We start from the raw sequence: 21,858 nt of genomic DNA, 5'->3' as shown, positions 1-21,858 counted from the left end.
CTGGTGGTGGAGGCTGTGGGGGAGAGTGGTCACTGGTGGTGGAGGCTGTGGGGGAGAGTGTGGTCACTGGTGGTGGAGGCTGTGAGGGAGAGTGTGGTGGTGGTCACTGGTGTTGGAGGCTGTGAGGGAGAGTGTGGTGGTGATGGTGGAGGCTGTGAGGGAGAGTGGTCACTGGTGGTGGAGGCTGTGGGGGAGAGTGGTCACTGATGGTGGAGGCTGTGAGGGAGAGTGTGGTGGTGATCACTGGTGGTGGAGGCTGTGAGGGAGAGTGTGGTGGTGGTGGAGGCTGTGGTGGTGGGGGGGGCGGGGGAGGCTGTCGGTCTCGGCTGGTGGGTGGTGGCCTCGTGCGTGAGGCTCCGCCCCCCAACGTCTCCACCAGTAGTGTCCCTCGTTCCTCCCTGCCCACCCCGCCTCTTGCCCCGCCCCGCCCCGCCCCCTCACTCCCTCCCTCCCTCCCCTGCGGCTACTATATCTTGACTCCTGCATCCCTCCCCCTCCCTCCTGCTCCCTCCCTCCCCCTCCCTCCTCCTCCTGCTCCCTCCCCTCCTCTTCACTTCTGGCCCCTCCCCCCTTCTTAGCTGACTCCCTCCCCCACCGCCCACCGCCCCCTGGTCCACGCCCACCAGCCCCGCCCCCACCACTCCCACCTAGTCAACTCCACCTTGTACCTTGCCCGTCGTACCTGGCTTCCCCCTCCTCCTCCACCTCCTCCACCTCCCCTGATCCACTGTCCCGTTGCCACTTGATTCAGAGCCGTGATGTGGCCCTCCACTGTGGCGAGGCCGGACAGCGCCCTCCCACTGCAGCGGTGGTGTGCCCCCCCCCCCCCCCACTGTGAAGTACCCAGTGGTGGCTTCTCCCCTCCCCCCGTTGGTGAATCATCCTTGTGGTCATGTGGTGGAGGTCCACCACATGACCACTTCCCCCCCTTCCCCCAGGCCGCCCCTCCGCCAGTGTTGACCAGCGGCGGTGGAGGGCCCCCTCCCTAGGGGGGGGGGATGAGAGAGAGAGAGAGAGAGAGAGAGAGAGAGAGAGAGAGAGAGAGAGAGAGAGAGAGAGAGAGATGCATAATTGGATGTTGTGTGGATGATGTGTATCTGGGTGGTGGAGGTGAAGGGGGTGTGTTGGGGGAGGGTTACGCCCCTCTTGCCCCTTCCCCCTTCCTCCTGCAGAAGGTGAAGTGTACCACAGTGGTAAGTTGGGGCGTTAGGAAGTTCTTGCACACCCCCCCCCCCCACCACGCCCTCCCCCGTCCCCTCTCCCCCTCCTGGGGCGGTGGTGGGGGTGGAGGAGGGGTGGAGGGGGAGGGGAGGAAGGCTAGGAGGGGTGGAAGGGGAGGGGGAAGGCTAGGAGGGGAGGGAGGGAGGGGAAGAATCTCTGATGAAATAATACATTCCAGCTTCCATGGCATGTCTGGAAACCTTCCCTTCCCTCCCTCCCTCCCTCCCTCCCTCCCTCCCTATGCAAGAAGTGGATTCTTCCAGGAAGGTAGAGAGAGAGAGAGAGAGAGAGAGAGAGAGAGAGAGAGAGAGAGAGAGAGAGCAGGGGATTGGTGACAGTCTCAATCGCGGGCACACGGAGCTCCACCATTGGTCGCGGGTGTGTGTGTGTGTGTGTGTGTGTGTGTGTGTGTGAGGGAGGGAGGGCGCAGCGTGTGTGTGTGTGTGTGCGCTGTGCTCTGCCTGGCGTCGACGCAGTGATGGCTGAGCGCGGGGTCTTTCGTTAGTGCCTGCAGCCAGCAGCCAGTGTCAACAGTACACGGAGTAAACCTCAAAAAGCCTCTTCGTCTTTGAGGATGACCCCCGCGCGCGCGCGCGCCTCTCTCTCCTCCCCGGCCCCAAAACACCCCCAAGTTTCGCGCTCCATCTTCCCCCTTTCGGGGCCACCTTTTCGCCCCGAGACGCGTTCACACTTTGACCGCATCGCAGCTTCAGAATTGAAGCCCTGGACCCGTGACGGAGGTGAGTATGACACTTATCCACGGCTGGCCCACCGTCGTGACTAAGTCCTGGGGGCCCCGGGTTCTGAATGTGGGGCCGGGAAATTGGTGGGGCGAGTTTTGGGTCGTGGCGCTCCCACGGGGCCCCCCGCGAACCAGACGTCGGTCAGCAGCGCTGGCGGGGCGTAGTGGAGGGCAGACTCGTGTGTGGAAAAGACAGTGGACTGGACACTTCGTGAGGCCACAAGTGTGTGTGTGTGTGTGGAGGGGGTTTTACGGATGGGTAATATTGGTAGTGGTATGTAAGGGGGGGGATAGAGGGAGGTGGCAGAGTGGAAGCTCTGGGGTGTTGTGGTCTCTTCCCATGTGGCATCGAACACGGCAGCGGTGAAGTGTATGTGTGGGCATGACCTGGTGCGCCACGCTGTCTCTTCGTCGCCCGCCAACATCGCCTCGCTGAGCCCTTCCTCACGGTCGTGTGTTGTGTGTGTGTTGTGTTGTGTTGTGTGTGTGTGTGTTGTGTGTGTGTGTGTGTGTTGTGTGTGTGTGTGTGGTGTGTGTGTGTGTGTGTGTGGTGTGTGTGTGTGTGTGTGTGGTGTGTTGTGTGTGTGTGGTGTGTGTGTGTGTGTGTGTGTGTGTGTGTTGTGTGGTGTGTATGTGTTGTGTGTGTGTGGCGCTACGAGGCTCGTCTTTAGGGGAACTAACTGGTAGAAACACTGGTAGATATGTTCACACTTGGGACACGTGTGTAGTGGCGCACATGTAGCCTGGCACACATGTGTAGTGGCGCACATGTAGCCTAGGACACATGTGTAGTGGCACACATGTAGCCTGGGAATATTGTGTAGTGGCACACATGTAGCCTAGGACACATGTGTAGTGGCACACATGTAGCCTAGGACACATGTGTAGTGGCACACATGTAGCCTGGGACACGTGTGTTGTGGCACACATGTAGCCTGGGACACATGTGTAGTGGTACACATGTAGCCTGGGACACGTGTGTAGTGGTATACATGTAGCCTGGGACACATGTGTAGTGGTACACATGTAGCCTGGGAATATTGTGTAGTGGTACACAGGTAGCCTGGGACACATGTGTAGTGGCACACATGTAGCCTGGGAATATTGTGTAGTGGTACACATGTAGCCTGGGACACGTATGTAGTGGTACACATGTAGCCTGGGAATATTGTGTAGTGGTACACATGTAGCCTGGGACACATGTGTAGTGGCACACATGTAGCCTGGGAATATTGTGTAGTGGTACACATGTAGCCTGGGACACGTATGTAGTGGTACACATGTAGCCTGCGACACGTGTGTAGTGGTACACATGTAGCCTGGCACACATGTGTAGTGGTACACATGTAGCCTGGCACACATGTGTAGTGGTACACATGTAGCCTGGCACACGTGTGTAGTGGTACACATGTAGCCTGGCACACATGTGTAGTGGTACACATGTAGCCTGGCACACATGTGTAGTGGTACACATGTAGCCTGGGACACACATGTAGTGGTACACATGTAGCCTGGGACACGTGTGTAGTGGTACACATGTAGCCTGGGACACGTGTGTAGTGGTACACATGTAGTCTGGGACACGTGTGTAGTGGTACACATGTAGCCTGGGACACACATGTAGTGGTACACATTTAGCCTGGGACACACATGTAGCCTGGGACACATGTGTAGTGGTACACATGTAGCCTGGGACACGTGTGTAGTGGTACACATGTAGCCTGGGACACGTGTGTAGTGGTACACATGTAGTCTGGGACACATGTGTAGTGGTACACATGTAGCCTGGGACACATGTGTAGTGGTACACATGTAGCCTGGGACACATGTGTAGTGGTACACATGTAGCCTGGCACACATGTGTAGTGGTACACATGTAGCCTGGCACACATGTGTAGTGGTACACATGTAGCCTGGCACACATGTGTAGTGGTACACATGTAGCCTGGCACACATGTGTAGTGGTACACATGTAGCCTGGCACACATGTGTTGTGGTACACATGTAGCCTGGCACACGTGTGTAGTGGTACACATGTAGCCTGGCACACGTGTGTAGTTTTCATGCTGTGTAGGTCTCCCGTTTGATGTTTGGGTAGGGTATAACATGGTTGTCATGAGGTTATAACATGGTTGTCATGAGGTTTTAACATGGTTGTCATGAGGTTATAACATGGTTGTCATGAGGTTATAACATGGTTGTCATGAGGTTATAACATGGTTGTCATGAGGTTATAACATGGTTGTCATGAGGTTATAACATGGTTGTCATGAGGTTATAACATGGTTGTCATGAGGTTATAACATGGTTGTCATGAGGCTATAACATGGTTGTCATGAGGTTATAACATGGTTGTCATGAGGTTATGACATGGTTATGAGGTTATAACATGGTTGTCATGAGGTTATAACATGGTTGTCATGAGGTTATAACATGGTTGTCATAACTCCAGGTAAGTTGTAATGATAAAGGGAAGCAAGTGTAGGTCTCCAGCTGAGTAAGGCAACTCCTCCCTCGTCTTTGTATTCCAAAGTCAACCAAGATTCTTTGCTTGTTAAGACGACACGTTTCCAAAGAGCGTGGCACTGTGATCAGAGGTGGGGGAATGAACTGGTTGTGGTTGTTTATGGTAGATGATGTAGCGCCGTGATTGGACGTTGAAACAAGCATTGGTTGAATGCTACATCGTACACTGTGCCGGGGATTTTGCAATCACGGAGCATCGTGTTCCCAAACATCATCACCACTCTCCATCATCTAGTCTTTCTAGAATAATGCTGTGTGAGGGATCTGCTACGTACGTAGGCGTGTGAGGGATGGGTACGCTGAACCAGTGAGGGATGGGTGCATTGAACCAGCGTTGGGTAGCTGAACCAGTGAGGGATGGGTACGCTGAACCAGTGAGGGATGGGTGCATTGAACCAGCGTTGGGTAGCTGAACCAGTGAGGGATGGGTACACTGAACCAATGAGGGATGGGTGCATTGAACCAGTAAGGGATGGGTACGCTGAACCAGTGAGGGATGGGTACGCTGAACCAATGAGGGATGGGTGCATTGAACCAGTAAGGGATGGGTACGCTGAACCAGTGAGGGATGGGTACGCTGAACCAATGAGGGATGGGTGCATTGAACCAGTAAGGGATGGGTACGCTGAACCAGTGAGGGATGGATACGCTGAACCAGTGAGGGATGGGTGCACTGAACCAGCGTTGGGTAGCTGAACCAGTGAGGGATGGGTACGCTGAACCAGTGAGGGATGGGTACGCTGAACCAGTTAGGGATGGGTACACTGAACCAGTGAGGGATGGGTACGCTGAACCAGTTAGGGATGGGTGTACTGAACCAGCGTTGGGTAGCTGAACCAGTGAGGGATGAGTACACTGAACCAGTGAGGGATGGGTACGTTGAACCAGTGAGGGATGGGTACGCTGAACCAGTGAGGGATGGGTACGCTGAACCAGTGAGGGATGAGTACACTGAACCAGTGAGGGATGGGTACGTTGAACCAGTGAGGGATGGGTACGCTGAACCAGTGAGGGATGGGTACGCTGAACCAGTGAGGGATGGGTACGCTGAACCAGTGAGGGATGAGTACACTGAACCAGTGAGGGATGGGTACGCTGAACCAGTTAGGGATGGGTACACTGAACCAGCGTTGGGTAGCTGAACCTGTGAGGGATGGGTACACTGAACCAGTGAGGGATGAGTACTCTGAACCAGTGAGGGATGGGTACGCTGAACCAGCGAGGGATGGGTACGCTGAACCAGTGAGGGATGGTTACGCTGAACCAGTGAGGGATGAGTACACTGAACCAGTGAGGGATGGGTACGCTGAACCAGTGAGGGATGGGTACACTGAACCAGTGAGGGATAGGTACGCTGAACCAGTGAGGGATGGGTACGCTGAACCAGTGAGGGATGAGTACGCTGAACCAGTGAGGGATGGGTACACTGAACCAGTGAGGGATGGGTACGCTGAACCAGTGAGGGATGGGTACGCTGAACCAGTGAGGGATGGGTACACTGAACCAGTGAGGGATGAGTACACTGAACCAGTGAGGGATGGGTACACTGAACCAGTGAGGGATGGGTACGCTGAACCAGTGAGGGATGGGTACGCTGAACCAGTGAGGGATGGGTACACTGAACCAGTGAGGGATGGGTACGCTGAACCAGCGAGGGATGAGTACACTGAACCAGTGAGGGATGGGTACGCTGAACCAGTGAGGGATGAGTACACTGAACCAGTGAGGGATGGGTACGCTGAACCAGCGAGGGATGGGTACGCTGAACCAGAGGGATGAGTACACTGAACCAGTGAGGGATGAGTACACTGAACCAGTGAGGGATGGGTACGCTGAACCAGCGAGGGATGGGTACACTGAACCAGTGAGGGATGGGTACGCTGAACCAGTGAGGGATGAGTACACTGAACCAGTGAGGGATGAGTACACTGAACCAGTGAGGGATGGGTACGCTGAACCAGTGAGGGATGGGTACGCTGAACCAGTGAGGGATGGGTACACTGAACCAGTGAGGGATGGGTACGCTGAACCAGTGAGGGAGGAGTACACTGAACCAGTGAGGGATGGGTACGCTGAACCAGCGAGGGATGGGTACGCTGAACCAGTGAGGGATGAGTACACTGAACCAGTGAGGGATGAGTACACTGAACCAGTGAGGGATGAGTACACTGAACCAGTGAGAGATGGGTTCGCTGAACCAGTGAGGGATGGGTACGCTGAACCAGTGAGGGATGAGTACACTGAACCAGTGAGGGATGGGAACGCTGAACCAGTGAGGGATGGGTACGCTGAACCAGTGAGGGATGAGTACACTGAACCAGTGAGGGATGAGTACACTGAACCAGCGAGGGATGGGTACACTGAACCAGTGAGGGATGGGTACGCTGAACCAGTGAGGGATGGGTACACTGAACCAGTGAGGGATGGGTACGCTGAACCAGTGAGGGATGAGTACACTGAACCAGTGAGGGATGGGTACGCTGAACCAGCGAGGGATGGGTACGCTGAACCAGCGAGGGATGGGTACGCTGAACCAGTGAGGGATGAGTACACTGAACCAGTGAGGGATGAGTACACTGAACCAGTGATGGATGAGTACACTGAACCAGTGAGAGATGGGTACGCTGAACCAGTGAGGGATGGGTACGCTGAACCAGTGAGGGATGAGTACACTGAACCAGTGAGGGATGAGTACACTGAACCAGCGAGGGATGGGTACACTGAACCAGTGAGGGATGGGTACGCTGAACCAGTGAGGGATGGGTACACTGAACCAGTGAGGGATGGGTACGCTGAACCAGTGAGGGATGGGTACACTGAACCAGTGAGGGATGGGTACACTGAACCAGTGAGGGATGGGTACGCTGAACCAGTGAGGGATGGGTACGCTGAACCAGTGAGGGATGGGTACACTGAACCAGTGAGGGATGAGTACACTGAACCAGTGAGGGATGGGTACGCTGAACCAGTGAGGGATGGGTACGCTGAACCAGTGAGGGATGAGTACACTGAACCAGTGAGGGATGGGTACGCTGAACCAGTGAGGGATGAGTACACTGAACCAGTGAGGGATGGGTACGCTGAACCAGTGAGGGATGGGTAAGGCAGGAGATGGTACAGTCGGATGGTACAGGAACAAAGGAATGGTGTCATGTGTTCATATATCTGCCGTGTACTGATTTAGCTCGTCGCCCCCTGTATACCACATCACTCCAATTCGCTTTATCCTTCTATTACGCCTCTCGCCCTCCTGCGCGTTCAGCCCCATGGGACTCCAAGCATCGTTGAACTCCATCATCTCCATCTCGGTCTCCCTCTACCTCTCTCCCTCACATGGCATGACGGGTGTCGCCTCCATCTCGCTAGTCCACACATCTCTGTCTTCATCAACCCCTTATGCCCAAGCCATTCATCACACCCGCCTCACCCGTGTGTGTGTGTGTGTGTGTGGTGTGTGTGTGTGTGTGTGTGAGTAAATGTGTGATACATATATCCTCATATCTGCCACTGTGTATATATGTGTATCGTCTACTATGTATATATAGGTGTGTACCGTCCACTGTGTATATATGGTTGTGTACCGTCCACTGTGTATATACAGGTGTGTACCGTCCACTGTGTATGTACAGGTGTGTACCGTCCACTGTGTATATATGGTTGTGTACCGTCCACTGTGTATGTACAGGTGTGTACCGTCCACTGTGTATGTACAGGTGTGTACCGTCCACTGTGTATATATGGTTGTGTACCGTCCACTGTGTATGTACAGGTGTGTACCGTCCACTGTGTATATATGGTTGTGTACCGTCCACTGTGTATATACAGGTGTGTACCGTCCACTGTGTATATACAGGTGTGTACCGTCCACTGTGTTTGAAGCGTTACAGTAACAGTGGGTAGACGGTGTAGACAGAAGGACGGACGAACCATCAACTGTTAAGCAGGACAGAAAATTTAGACAGGAATCCATGTTGCTCTGGCCTGGTTGTGATAAGTTAACGTAGTAGAGATGGTGGGTCGCGCGGCTGGTCTGGTCGACAGCAGTTCGACCAGTTCTGGGAGTCACACTTGGTAGACTCATCTCCAGCATTGTGTAGGGGGGGTGGGGGCGCTCTGTTGGGCCTGCTATACACGCTGGCTGTGTTACAGACGGGTCGACAGCAGAAGTCTGGTCGACAGCAGTTCGACCAGTTCTGGGAGATGGTTGGTAGACTCATCTCTTGCATTGTGTAGGGGGGGGAGGGGCGCTCTGTTGGGCCTGCTATACACGCTGGCTGTGTTAGAGACTCACAGGGCAGTGGTTAACATAGCAGCGACCAGACTCACGCTGGTTGGTCGCTGAGGGTGAGGGGATGGTCACGCTGGTTGGTGGCTGAGGGTGAGGGAGGGGTGGGTCACGCTGGTTGGTCGCTGAGGGTGAGGGGGTCTTCACGCTGGTTGGTCGCTGAGGGTGAGGGAGGGGTGGGTCACGCTGGTTGGTCGCTGAGGGTGAGGGAGGGGTAGGTCACGCTGGTTGGTCGCTGAGGGTGAGGGAGGGGTGGGTCACGCTGGTTGGTCGCTGAGGGTGAGGGAGGGGTAGGTCACGCTGGTTGGTCGCTGAGGGTGAGGGGGTCTTCACGCTGGTTGGTCGCTGAGGGTGAGGGTGGGTCACGCTGGTTGGTCGCTGAGGGTGAGGGTGGGTCACGCTGGTTGGTCGCTGAGGGTGAGGGGGTCTTCACGCTGGTTGGTCGCTGAGGGTGAGGAGGGGGGGGGTCACCTCGCTGGTTGGTCGCTGAGGGTGAGGGGGTCTTCACGCTAGTTGGTCGCTGAGGGTGAGGGTGGGTCACGCTGGTTGGTGGCTGAGGGTGAGGAAGGGGGTCGTCACGCTGGTTGGTAGCTGAGGGTGAGGGTGGGTCACGCTGGTTGGTCGCTGAGGGTGAGGGGGGGTCACGCTGGTTGGTCGCTGAGAGTGAGGAGGGGGTCGTCACGCTGGTTGGTCGCTGAAGGTGAGGGGGGGTCACGCTGGTTGGTCGCTGAGAGTGAGGGAGGGGGGGTCACGCTGGTTGGTCGCTGAGGGTGAGGGGGTCACGCTGGTTGGTCGCTGAGGGTGAGGGGGTCACGCTTGGTGATGGCCAGGTTGATGAAGCGTGCGGACATGACCAGATCTCGTAGAGGACGATGATAGAGGAAGCCATGATGACAGCCACCAGCCAGCCAGCCAGCCACCAGCCAGCCACCAGCCACCACCAGCCAGCCAGCCCACCAGCCAGCCAGCCCACCAGCCAGCCAGCCACCACCAGCCAGCCACCAGCCAGGCACCACCAGCCAGCCAGCCAGCCACCACCAGCCAGCCACCACCAGCCAGCCACAACCAGCCACAACCAGCCACCAGCCAGCCACAACCAGCCACCACCAGCCAGCCACCACCAGCCAGCCACAACCAGCCACCAGCCAGCCAGCCACCAGCCAGCCAGCCACCAGCCGTGTTGACCATCAGCCCTTGCTTGCCTGGGAGAATAACATAACATGGCACCTCTTCCAGATGGACGCGTCTTGCGCCACCTGTGTGTGATAACCAGTTAGGGTCGGTAATAACTGAAGGTTTGGAATACAGGAACACGAGGAGGTGGTACACGGGGGGTACAGTAACACCAGCAGGTGGTACACGGCGCTACACGGGGGTACAGTGACACCAGCAGGTGGTACACGGCGCTACACGGGGGTACAGTAACACCAGCAGGTGGTACACGGCGCTACACGGGGGTACAGTAACACCAGCAGGTGGTACACGGCGCTACACGGGGTACAGTACCAGCAGGTGGTACACGGCGCTACACGGGGGTACAGTAACACCAGCAGGTGGTACACGGCGCTACACGGGGGTACAGTGGCACCAGCAGGTGGTACACGGCGCTACACGGGGATACAGTAACACCAGCAGGTGGTAGACGACGCTACACGGGGGTACAGTAACACCAGCAGGTGGTACACGGCGCTACACGGGGTACAGTACCAGCAGGTGGTACACGGCGCTACACGGGGGTACAGTAACACCAGCAGGTGGCACACGGCGCTACACGGGGGTACAGTAACACCAGCAGGTGGTACACGGCGCTACACGGGGCACAGTAACACCAGCAGGTGTACACGGCGCTACACGAGGGACAGTAACACCAGCAGGTGGTACACGGCGCTACACGGGGTACAGTAACAGCATCAGGTGGTACACGGCGCTACACGGGGGTACAGTAACAGCAGCAGGTGGTACACGGCGCTACACGGGGGTACAGTAACAGCAGCAGGTGGTACACGGCGGCACACGGGGGTACAGTAACAGCAGCAGGTGGTACACGGCGCTACACGGGGGTACAGTAACAGCAGCAGGTGGTACACGGGGGTACAGTAACACCATCAGGTGGTACACGGCGCTACACGGGGGTACAGTAACACCAGCAGGTGGTACACGGCGCTACACGGGGGTACAGTGACAGCAGCAGGTGGTACACGGTGCTACACGGGGGTACAGTAACAGCAGCAGGTGGTACACGGCGCTACACGGGGGTACAGTAACAGCAGCAGGTGGTACACGGCGCTACACGGGGGTACAGTAACACCAGCAGGTGGCACACGGCGCTACACGGGGGTACAGTAACACCAGCAGGTGGTACACGGGGGTACAGTAACAGCAGCAGGTGGTACACGGCGCTACACGGGGGTACAGTAACACCAGCAGGTGGTACACGGCGCTACACGGGGGTACAGTACCAGCAGGTGGTACACAGCGCTACAGGGAGACAAAGGAAAGGCCCTTTTTTGAAAAAGTCTGGTAGCCTTACATCGTGTGTTTGGTAGCCTCAGGCCGTGTGTCTGGTAGCCCTGGTCGTGTGTCTGGTAGCTCAGGCCGTGTGTCTGGTAGCCCAGGTCGTGTGTCTGGTAGCCTTACATCGTGTGTCTGGTAGCCCAGGTCATGTGTCTGGTAGCCTTACACCGTGTGTCTGGTAGCCCAGGCCGTGTGTCTGGTAGCTTTACACCGTGTGTCTGGTAGCCCAGGCCGTGTGTCTGGTAGCCCTGGTCGTGTGTCTGGTAGCCCTGGTCGTGTGTCTGGTAGCCCTGGTCGTGTGTCTGGTAGCCCAGGTCGTGTGTCTGGTAGCCCAGGCCGTGTGTCTGGTAGCCTTACATCGTGTGTCTGGTAGCCCAGGTCGTGTGTCTGGTAGCCCAGGTCGCGTGTCTGGTAGCCCTGGTCGTGTGTCTGGTAGCCTTACATCGTGTGTCTGGTAGCCCAGGTCGTGTGTCTGGTAGCCCAGGTCGTGTGTCTGGTAGCCCAGGCCGTGTGTCTGGTAGCCTTACATCGTGTGTCTGGTAGCCCAGGTCGTGTGTCTGGTAGCCCAGGTCGTGTGTCTGGTAGCCCAGGTCGTGTGTCTGGTAACCCAGGCCGTGTGTCTGGTAGCCCAGGCCGTGTGTCTGGTAGCCTTACATCGTGTGTCTGGTAGCCCAGGTCGTGTGTCTGGTAGCCCAGGCCGTGTGTCTGGTAGCCCAGGTCGTGTGTCTGGTAGCCCAGGCCGTGTGTCTGCTAGCCCAGGTCGTGTGTCTGGTAGCCCAGGCCGTGTGTCTGGTAGCCCAGGCCGTGTGTCTGGTAGCCCAGGTCGTGTGTCTGGTAGCCCAGGTCGTGTGTCTGGTAGCCTTACACCGTGTGTCTGGTAACCCAGGTCGTGTGTCTGGTAGCCCAGGCCGTGTGTCTGGTAGCCCAGGTCGTGTGTCTGGTAGCCCAGGTCGTGTGTCTGGTAGCCTTACACCGTGTGTCTGGTAGCCCAGGTCGTGTGTCTGGTAGCCCAGGCCGTGTGTCTGGTAGCCCAGGTCGTGTGTCTGGTAGCCCAGGCCGTGTGTCTGGTAGCCTTACACCGTGTGTTTGATCATGGAGCGACTTCACTGTAAGACCAACGTGCGCGCACGTTCCTTACCCTCCCACGTTCTGGAGCGCCGACCTCCCCCCCCCCCCCCACCTCCTGAACATGTGGGGGGGTGGGGTGAGCCGTGTGCCCTAGGATGACTTAGATATACTTTGATGATTTAGAAGAGTATTAGATGCATTAGAAAAGTGTGTGTGGGTTGGCGGAGGGGCCAGGGCTGGGTGCCTGGATGTGGATTGACGTCGGGGTGAGGTTAGGGGGCCTTGGTGTGGGTCGGCGGAGGGATGAGACGGGAGACGTACTTGGTGTGGGTTGACGGAGGGGTGAGACGTGAGACTTAGTTGGTGTGGGTTGACGGAGGGGAGAGACGGGAGACGTACTTGGTGTGGGTTGACGGAGGAGTGAGACGGGAGACATACTTGGTGTGGGTTGACGGAGGGATGAGACCGGAGACATACTTGGTGTGGGTTGACGGAGGAGTGAGACGGGAGACATACTTGGTGTGGGTTGACGGAGGGGAGAGACGGGAGACGTACTTGGTGTGGGTTGACGGAGGGATGAGACGGGAGACGTACTTGGTGTGGGTTGACGGAGGAGTGAGACGGGAGACATACTTGGTGTGGGTTGACGGAGGGGAGAGACGGGAGACGTACTTGGTGTGGGTTGACGGAGGGATGAGACGGGAGACGTACTTGGTGTGGGTTGACGGAGGGGAGAGAGACGTGAGACTTAGTTGGTGTGGGTTGACGGAGGGGTGAGACGGGAGACGTACTTGGTGTGGGTTGACGGAGGGATGAGACCGGAGACATACTTGGTGTGGGTTGACGGAGGGGTGAGACGGGAAACATACTTGGTGTGGGTTGACGGAGGGATGAGACGGGAGACGTACTTGGTGTGGGTTGACGGAGGGATGAGACGGGAGACGTACTTGGTGTGGGTTGACGGAGGGGTGAGACGGGAGACATACTTGGTGTGGGTTGACGGAGGGGAGAGACGGGAGACACACTTGATGTGGGTTGACGGAGGGATGAGACGGGAGACGTACTTGGTGTGGGTTGACGGAGGGGAGAGAGACGGGAGACATACTTGGTGTGGGTTGACGGAGGAGTGAGACGGGAGACATACTTGGTGTGGGTTGGCGGAGGGATGAGACGGGAGACATACTTGGTGTGGGTTGACGGAGGGGAGAGAGACGGGAGACATACTTGGTGTGGGTTGACGGAGGGATGAGACGGGAGACATACTTGGTGTGGGTTGACGGAGGGATGAGAGACGGGAGACATACTTGGTGTGGGTTGACGGAGGGATGAGAGACGGGAGACATACTTGGTGTGGGTTGACGGAAGAGCGGTAGTTTGCCTCCCATCGAGATAATTGCCGGGGGGGATGAGGGGGGATGAACACGTGGTTGATGTGGTGGAGGGTCGGATCGGGTCTGGTCGGGAGGTGGGTGGGGTCGGGATGAAAGACAAGCGCTTGAATCGACTTCATTAAAAAGAGGAGATGTTTCTGGCGAGGTGGTGGTGTCCTGGGGCGTCCTGGAGACGCTTGGTGTGTCCTGGGGTGTCCTAGAGACGCTTGGCGTGTCCTGGGGTGTCCTGGAGACGCCTGGTGTGTCCTGGGGTGTCCTGGAGACGCCTGGTGTGTCCTGGGCATCCTGGAGACGCTCCAGGGAAGGGAGGTGACCCGCGCAGTGTGACCCAGTGTGATGGTGGGTGCGGGCGGCGGACACCAGTAGCGTGGACCCAAGTGTGAGTAGCGAAGACTTGAGCAGTGTGTTGACCGAAGGAAATGTTGTAGGAGTATGACGGGAGTTGTGGGAGTGTTGTTGGAGAATGTTGGTGAGGGAGGGAGTTGTAGGAGTGTTGTTGGAGAGTGTTGGTGAGGGAGGGAGTTGTGGGGGTGTTGTTGGAGAGTGTTGGTGAGGGAGGGAGTTGTGGGGGTGTTGTTGGAGAGTGTTGGTGAGGAAGGGAGTTGTGGGGGTTGGAGAGTGTTGGTGAGGGAGGGAGTTGTGGGAGTGTTGTTGGAGAGTGTTGGTGAGGGAGGGAGTTGTAGGAGTGTTGTTGGAGAATGTGAGGGAGGGAGGGAGGGAGTTCCTGACCCACTTGGCGTGGTGAACCACACTTCCTGTAACATGAGTTGTATTCTGGATGATAACACATACATACATACAGTAATACTGTAATACATACACACATACAACAGTAATACATTCATACAACACACAGTAATACATACATTCATACATACAACACAGGTATACACACATACAACACAGTAATACATGCATGCAACACAGTGATACATGCATGCAACACAGACTCTCACATGCCTCACTTTGTTTATATCGTATGTCAGCACCGCCATATTGTTACTGGTGTGGTGGGTGTTGGTCCCTACGCGTTGTGTAGTGGTTTGGTCACTGCTGTAGTGGTTGTTGGTTTCTACGTGTTGTGTAGTGGTGTGGGCTCACTACTGTAGTGGTTGTTGGTTTCTACGTGTTGTGTAGTGGTGTGGTCTCTCACTACTGTAGTGGTTGTTGGTTTCTACGTTTTGTGTAGTGGTGTGGGCTCACTACTGTAGTGGTTGTTGGTTTCTACGTGTTGTGTAGTGGTGTGGTCTCTCACTACTGTAGTGGTTGTTGGTTTCTACGTGTTGTGTAGTGGTGTGGGCTCACTACTGTAGTGGTTGTTGGTTTCTACGTGTTGTGTAGTGGTGTGGTCTCTCACTACTGTAGTGGTTGTTGGTTTCTACGTGTTGTGTAGTGGTGTGGGCTCACTACTGTAGTGGTTGTTGGTTTCTACGTGTTGTGTAGTGGTGGGTGCCTCCATCACACATCTGGAGTAGAGTGAGGTGGATGCCTCCATCACACATCTGGAGTAGAGTGAGGTGGATGCCTCCGCCATGCTAACATGGGTCCAGGTGACTGGGATGTGGTGATGAGCGGTCATCGCGACGCGCATTTCCTGGCACAATAACACCACCAGTTGTTATCTCTGTGAGCAGCAGCGCATCCCTCCCTCACACACCTCATGAAATTCCCCCGAGATAAAGGGAAAAGAATTTTGGTATTTTCTGTGGTTTTTTCCGTGTTTCTACCAGTAAATTTTAATTTGATAATAGGTTTTTTTTTTCTTCCTTTTTTTTGGATGTGACGAAATTTCGTCCAGTTGTGGGGCATCGGCCCGAGGAGGATTCGAACCCTGACCCGAACCAGCGAGACGTGGCCAGGCCTGCCAAGATGGAGTCGAGGCCAGACCTTTCATTTTGTTTCGTCTGATGTCAAGGAATCATCGGACACCAGAGACGGAAGCAGACCACTGTACATTTACATGACCTCGCGAGGTTTATACACATGCGAACGATGTGTTATGTGTGAAGAACATGACACTACGTCATGAGGGGAAGTGTTGACATGACTTTGAGTATAGCTCTTCCCTCTGAGTTAGCAATAGATTTAGAATATAGATGGAATATCATGATACGTAAGGAAACAGTGAAGGTGACATGAGTATAGGAAAGACCCACCCAACTTGGATATTAAACATTCATGGCAGTTCGACGCGAGAGAAAGATGATGAAGGTAAGTGGTGCATTCAGACGCTCAGAATGAAGTGGAATGAATGCAGTGGGATCGCGAGACTTTTGAGGTTCCCTCCCTCCTCCCTCCCGCCACATGGTTCCTCCTTCCCTGCAGGTACTACGGTCTCTGGTGGCCTTCCCCACACTCGCTCATCAAGTAAACATGAAGATGTGTACAATGTTCGAGGCTGAGCGAACGTACGAATGGGATGGGAAGCCAGAATGGTCTCTCCTCCGGGGATGTCCAGCTGTGTCGTGCCCGCTGACATGCCCTCAGAGCCCAGGAGCATGACATGGTCGTGTGGTGGTCTTCGATGCTCCTCCTACAGCACCGGCGGTAGAGCCAGGACCACTGGAGAGGTGCCTGTGTCGCCATGTCAGCGCGGATCAGCATAGAGAGAGAGAATCGTGTGGTGTATTTACGTGGTTACTTAGAAATCGCCTCCTCTACTCGCGTCCACATCGCTCACTCGCACGCACGGTTTGAGTGGGTCGTATCGTGGGTGCCAGCAGTGGTCCAGTTCGATCCTTCGCAGTGTTCAGGTTCTCCAGTGGGAGGAGCCCAAGACTTGTCAGTACGAACGTGTTTGCATCAGTGGTAGGATGAGGGAGTGTCGTGTGTGTGGGAGCCACGCCCCTCGGAGTGATGTGTAACCACAATATCTATCGCGTTGCCGCTCCCCCACACACACCATCTATCTATCTATCGTCACTCATCGCATCTATTTTCCCCGAGACACGCATGGAGCTCGCGTCGCTGTAAGTGGCTTCGTCACCCCCTCATCGGCGTTGCTGGCTCCTGACGAGGCGCGACGGTGGCCCAGTCGGCGAGTGCCCCCCCGCTCGGGGCGCCGCCCCTCCTCCTCTTCCTCCTCCTCCTGCGACACGCTGGCTGCCCACCAGCCATTCTCAAGAACCGTGACAGTGAAGACACACGGGAGCGACTCCTCGCCCGAGGCGTGGCGTCTGGACCGAAGCCGTACATGGCGTCGGGGTCGTACCGTCTAGCCGTGTGGCCCGTTAACGCAGACAGTGCCCACGGAAAGTCGACCTCCCGGCGACGCGTTCCACCTTGCCAGGGGGAAGACCAGTTGGTCGTGCACCCGCTCAGCCTCCATCGTCTCCCACCACCGGCCACACAGTCGTCCACACCCCGGCCAGAGGTGCACATCCCTCCGCTGTTATGTCAAGTTGGAAGTTTTGTGGACAGTGACCTTCGTCTTCATCCCATCCTTCAGTGACCGGGGCTGGAAATACTATCCTTGCGTGTTGGTTTCGTTACAATTTTATCAACAATATAACAACTTGTGTTGTAGTGAAGCAGAGAGATCTGACGTAGCGCTACACGCTGGGTCATAGGAAGTGATGGTTGTTATAGCACGTCGAAACCTACGCTGACCGCCAAGGAAAGACGGAGAAAGACAGGTGACGTTGCCACACACACACACACACTCACACTCACACACACACACACTTAGAAGAGAAAAGAGTTAGGGGTGACCTAATCGCAAGCTTTTGAGTTTAACGAAGTGGAGAGTTCTGTGAGAGATGTGGGGACAGAGAAACCAGAGGACATTATATGAAATACAGTAAAAAACCTGTAAATAAGAAGTGTAAATAATCTCATGGTATAAGAGTGGTGGATGATTGGTCCAGATTGGCTGAGGGCGTGGCTGATGTAGACAACAAACATGAATTTCAGAGCCTGATTGGAAGGTAGACTGAACAGTAGATGGGGTCCCCCACGAGTGTGTACAAACCCCTCCCCGTACAGCACATATAGGCAATGACACTTGACAAATATGTTCGTATGGCAACCGATTTTAGCCCTAAATCAAGTAGCGAGGAGATAGAACATCTTAGACTTTTAACTTCAGCAGCAGATATGAACTTCAGTGAGTGGAATACAAAATTCTGGCAACTTGTCATTTGCCACAGTGTCTCAGAAGTTCGTGATAATATTCAGTTAACTCATTCGTTGAACCAGAGGTAAATTTTGGATCCCGTGTGTGAGTCTGGTGACTTAAGATAGCGTCCACCATTAACTGGGCACCAGTCTACATTGGACGAGCAGAGGGGGAAGTTCCCCGCCAGTGTGTGAGCAAGACGTCCCACACGGAGAGATAACTTCTGCCCTGAACATCGAGTCGTGTGTGGATCCTCAGGAAACGAACCGTTGTTCTTCTTAGTCGCCACAAAGGTGACAGTGTAAGGCCAGGACCATTGATCTAGAATGGACACTGTGTGTGTGTGTGTGTGTGTGTGTGTGTGTGTGTGTGTGTGTGTGTGTGTGTGTGTGACGCCTTCTGAAAACACTGTGAGAGAGAGCCGTGCAAGGTGTAGTAAGGGAAACCAGGACACTTCCTCTCTCGTCCAAAGTCCCTGGCTTTATCCAGTGCTGGTGCCCACCTTACACCATGAGCGATACACATATGATGGTTTAGAAGTGGGGGGAAATATAGCGAGAACAGAGGGAAGAATATAGCTAAGTCTGCCTCTCGGAAGCTAGAAGTCCCGTTGAAATGTCGAAATTTCTTTTTCTATTCGAAGCGGTTGCTCTTTTGTACAAACGGACTGATCCATCCTTGTATAGAGCTCTGCTCTCACATCTGAGGTGGTTCTAGCTCTGTATCCTTCCTTACTTGAAAGAGTTGAAAGCGATACGACTTATTAAGTGTGCCAGGCTAACTTTCAAACTTGACCCTCTTACCTCACTCTGGAATGCTTGTTCTCTTTCCCTCTTGTATAGGTATTACTTTGGTTTTTACACCCGGGGGCTGGCTGCTTGTGTACCCCCCCCCCCCACCACTAGCTCGACCGCACAATGCTCGGCAAGCTGCTGCGTCACATGATCACTGTGGCCATCGGCAACTCAGGGGTGGGCCGTTTTGATACCTGCTTCTTTCCCTACACATCGAAGTTTTGGAATCTTCTACCCTCTCATGTCTTTTCGAATAACTATGACTGGTCAGTTTTTAGAAGGCAAGTTTTTCACTTCCTCCAAAATTCTTAAATGCTTTTCCCATATCGCTTTTTCCCTTTCACAGTCCTCTTTGTAGGCTTCACACAATAAATGTTTAGTGAGATGATAAACATACCTATGGTTGATGGCCCGTCTGACGTCATAACCACCCCTTCACCCCTGCCACAACCACAACCACTCCTCATAACCACCACCATCATGTGTGCGTGTCGTGTTACCGGACTCCTGCAGTTGTATCGTGGTCCGTACGTACGTACGTTGGTGTGACCTGTGGCAGTGATCTTCATCCCTGGGGGAACCCCCTCACCCTGACCCTGCCAGAGTGTCCGCTGTGTTGATGGTGTTCACCATGACCCTGCCAGAGGGTCCACTGTGTTGATGGTGTTCACCATGACCCTGCCAGAGTGTCCGCTGTGTTGATGGTGTTCACCATGACCCTGCCAGAGGGTCCACTGTGTTGATGGTGTTCACCCTGACCCTGCCAGAGTCTCCGCTGTGTTGATGGTGTTCACCATGACCCTGCCAGAGTCTCCGCTGTGTTGATGGTGTTCACCATGACCCTGCCAGAGGGTCCACTGTGTTGATGGTGTTCACCATGACCCTGCCAGAGTGTCCGCTGTGTTGATGGTGTTCACCATGACCCTGCCAGAGGGTCCACTGTGTTGATGGTGTTCACCCTGACCCTGCCAGAGTGTCCGCCGTGTTGATGGTGTTCACCCTGACCCTGCCAGAGTGTCCGCTGTGTTGATGGTGTTCACCCTGACCCTGCCAGAGTGTCCACTGTGTTGGTGTTCACCATGACCCTGCCAGAGTGTCCGCTGTGTTGATGGTGTTCACCATGACCCTGCCAGAGTGCCCGCTGTGTTGATGGTGTTCACCATGACCCTGCCAGAGTGTCCGCTGTGTTGATGGTGTTCACCCTGACCCTGCCAGAGTGTCCACTGTGTTGGTGTTCACCATGACCCTGCCAGAGTGTCCGCTGTGTTGATGGTGTTCACCATGACCCTGCCAGAGTGTCCGCTGTGTTGATGGTGTTCACCATGACCCTGCCAGAGTGTCCGCTGTGTTGATGGTGTTCACCATGACCCTGCCAGAGTGTCCGCTGTGTTGATGGTATTCACCATGACCCTGCCAGAGTGTCCACTGTGTTGGTGTTCACCATGACCCTGCCAGAGTGTCCACTGTGTTGGTGTTCACCATGACCCTGCCAGAGTGTCCGCTGTGTTGATGGTGTTCACCATGACCCTGCCAGAGTGTCCACTGTGTTGATGGTGTTCACCATGACCCTGCCAGAGTGTCCGCTGTGTTGATGGTGTTCACCATGACCCTGCCAGAGTGTCCACTGTGTTGATGGTGTTCACCATGACCCTGCCAGAGTGTCCGCTGTGTTGATGGTGTTCACCATGACCCTGCCAGAGTGTCCACTGTGTTGATGGTGTTCACCATGACCCTGCCAGAGTGTCCGCTGTGTTGATGGTGTTCACCATGACCCTGCCAGAGTGTCCGCTGTGTTGATGGTGTTCACCATGACCCTGCCAGAGTGTCCGCTGTGTTGATGGTGTTCACCATGACCCTGCCAGAGTGTCCGCTGTGTTGATGGTGTTCACCATGACCCTGCCAGAGTGTCCGCTGTGTTGATGGTGTTCACCTGACCCTGCCAGAGTGTCCGCTGTGTTGATGGTGTTCACCATGACCCTGCCAGAGTGTCCGCTGTGTTGATGGTGTTCACCATGACCCTGCCAGAGTGTCCACTGTGTTGATGGTGTTCACCATGACCCTGCCAGAGTGTCCGCTGTGTTGATGGTGTTCACCATGACCCTGCCAGAGTGTCCGCTGTGTTGATGGTGTTCACCATGACCCTGCCAGAGTGTCCGCTGTGTTGATGGTGTTCACCATGACCCTGCCAGAGTGTCCGCTGTGTTGATGGTGTTCACCATGACCCTGCCAGAGTGTCCGCTGTGTTGATGGTGTTCACCATGACCCTGCCAGAGTGTCCGCTGTGTTGATGGTGTTCACCATGACCCTGCCAGAGTGTCCGCTGTGTTGATGGTGTTCACCATGACCCTGCCAGAGTGTCCGCTGTGTTGATGGTGTTCACCATGACCCTGCCAGAGTGTCCGCTGTGTTGATGGTGTTCACCATGACCCTGCCAGAGTGTCCGCTGTGTTGATGGTGTTCACCATGACCCTGCCAGAGTGTCCGCTGTGTTGATGGTGTTCACCATGACCCTGCCAGAGTGTCCGCTGTGTTGATGGTGTTCACCATGACCCTGCCAGAGTGTCCGCTGTGTTGATGGTGTTCACCATGACCCTGCCAGAGTGTCCGCTGTGTTGATGGTGTTCACCATGACCCTGCCAGAGTGTCCGCTGTGTTGATGGTGTTCACCATGACCCTGCCAGAGTGTCCGCTGTGTTGATGGTGTTCACCATGACCCTGCCAGAGTGTCCGCTGTGTTGATGGTGTTCACCATGACCCTGCCAGAGTGTCCGCTGTGTTGATGGTGTTCACCATGACCCTGCCAGAGTGTCCGCTGTGTTGATGGTGTTCACCATGACCCTGCCAGAGTGTCCGCTGTGTTGATGGTGTTCACCATGACCCTGCCAGAGTGTCCGCTGTGTTGATGGTGTTCACCATGACCCTGCCAGAGTGTCCGCTGTGTTGATGGTGTTCACCATGACCCTGCCAGAGTGTCCGCTGTGTTGATGGTGTTCACCATGACCCTGCCAGAGTGTCCGCTGTGTTGATGGTGTTCACCATGACCCTGCCAGAGTGTCCGCTGTGTTGATGGTGTTCACCATGACCCTGCCAGAGTGTCCGCTGTGTTGATGGTGTTCACCATGACCCTGCCAGAGTGTCCGCTGTGTTGATGGTGTTCACCATGACCCTGCCAGAGTGTCCACTGTGTTGATGGTGTTCAC

The 21,858-nt window shown here is 55.3% G+C and overlaps 1 protein-coding gene across 10 annotated transcripts in view; it reads left to right on the top strand.

Annotated features, from left to right (window-relative positions):
* rhea (Talin_middle and talin-RS domain-containing protein rhea) overlaps window positions 1–21,858 on the top strand; it is a 639,718-nt gene that overhangs the window by 391,298 nt on the left and 226,562 nt on the right. The window contains exon 1 of one of the 10 annotated variants that reach the window (XM_071689883.1): window positions 1,746–1,961. The exons of the other annotated variants lie outside the window; for them this stretch is intronic. The gene's annotated coding sequence lies outside the window, so the exon portion shown is untranslated. Of the gene's footprint in view, window positions 1–1,745; window positions 1,962–21,858 lie in introns of those variants that run through there. 10 annotated transcript variants of the gene reach the window in all.

This window comes from Panulirus ornatus, chromosome 47 (assembly GCF_036320965.1).
Source record: "Panulirus ornatus isolate Po-2019 chromosome 47, ASM3632096v1, whole genome shotgun sequence".
Lineage (NCBI taxonomy): Eukaryota > Metazoa > Arthropoda > Malacostraca > Decapoda > Palinuridae > Panulirus > Panulirus ornatus.
Note: the sequence above shows the minus strand (reverse complement) of the source record. Positions and strands in the feature narration are given on the sequence as shown.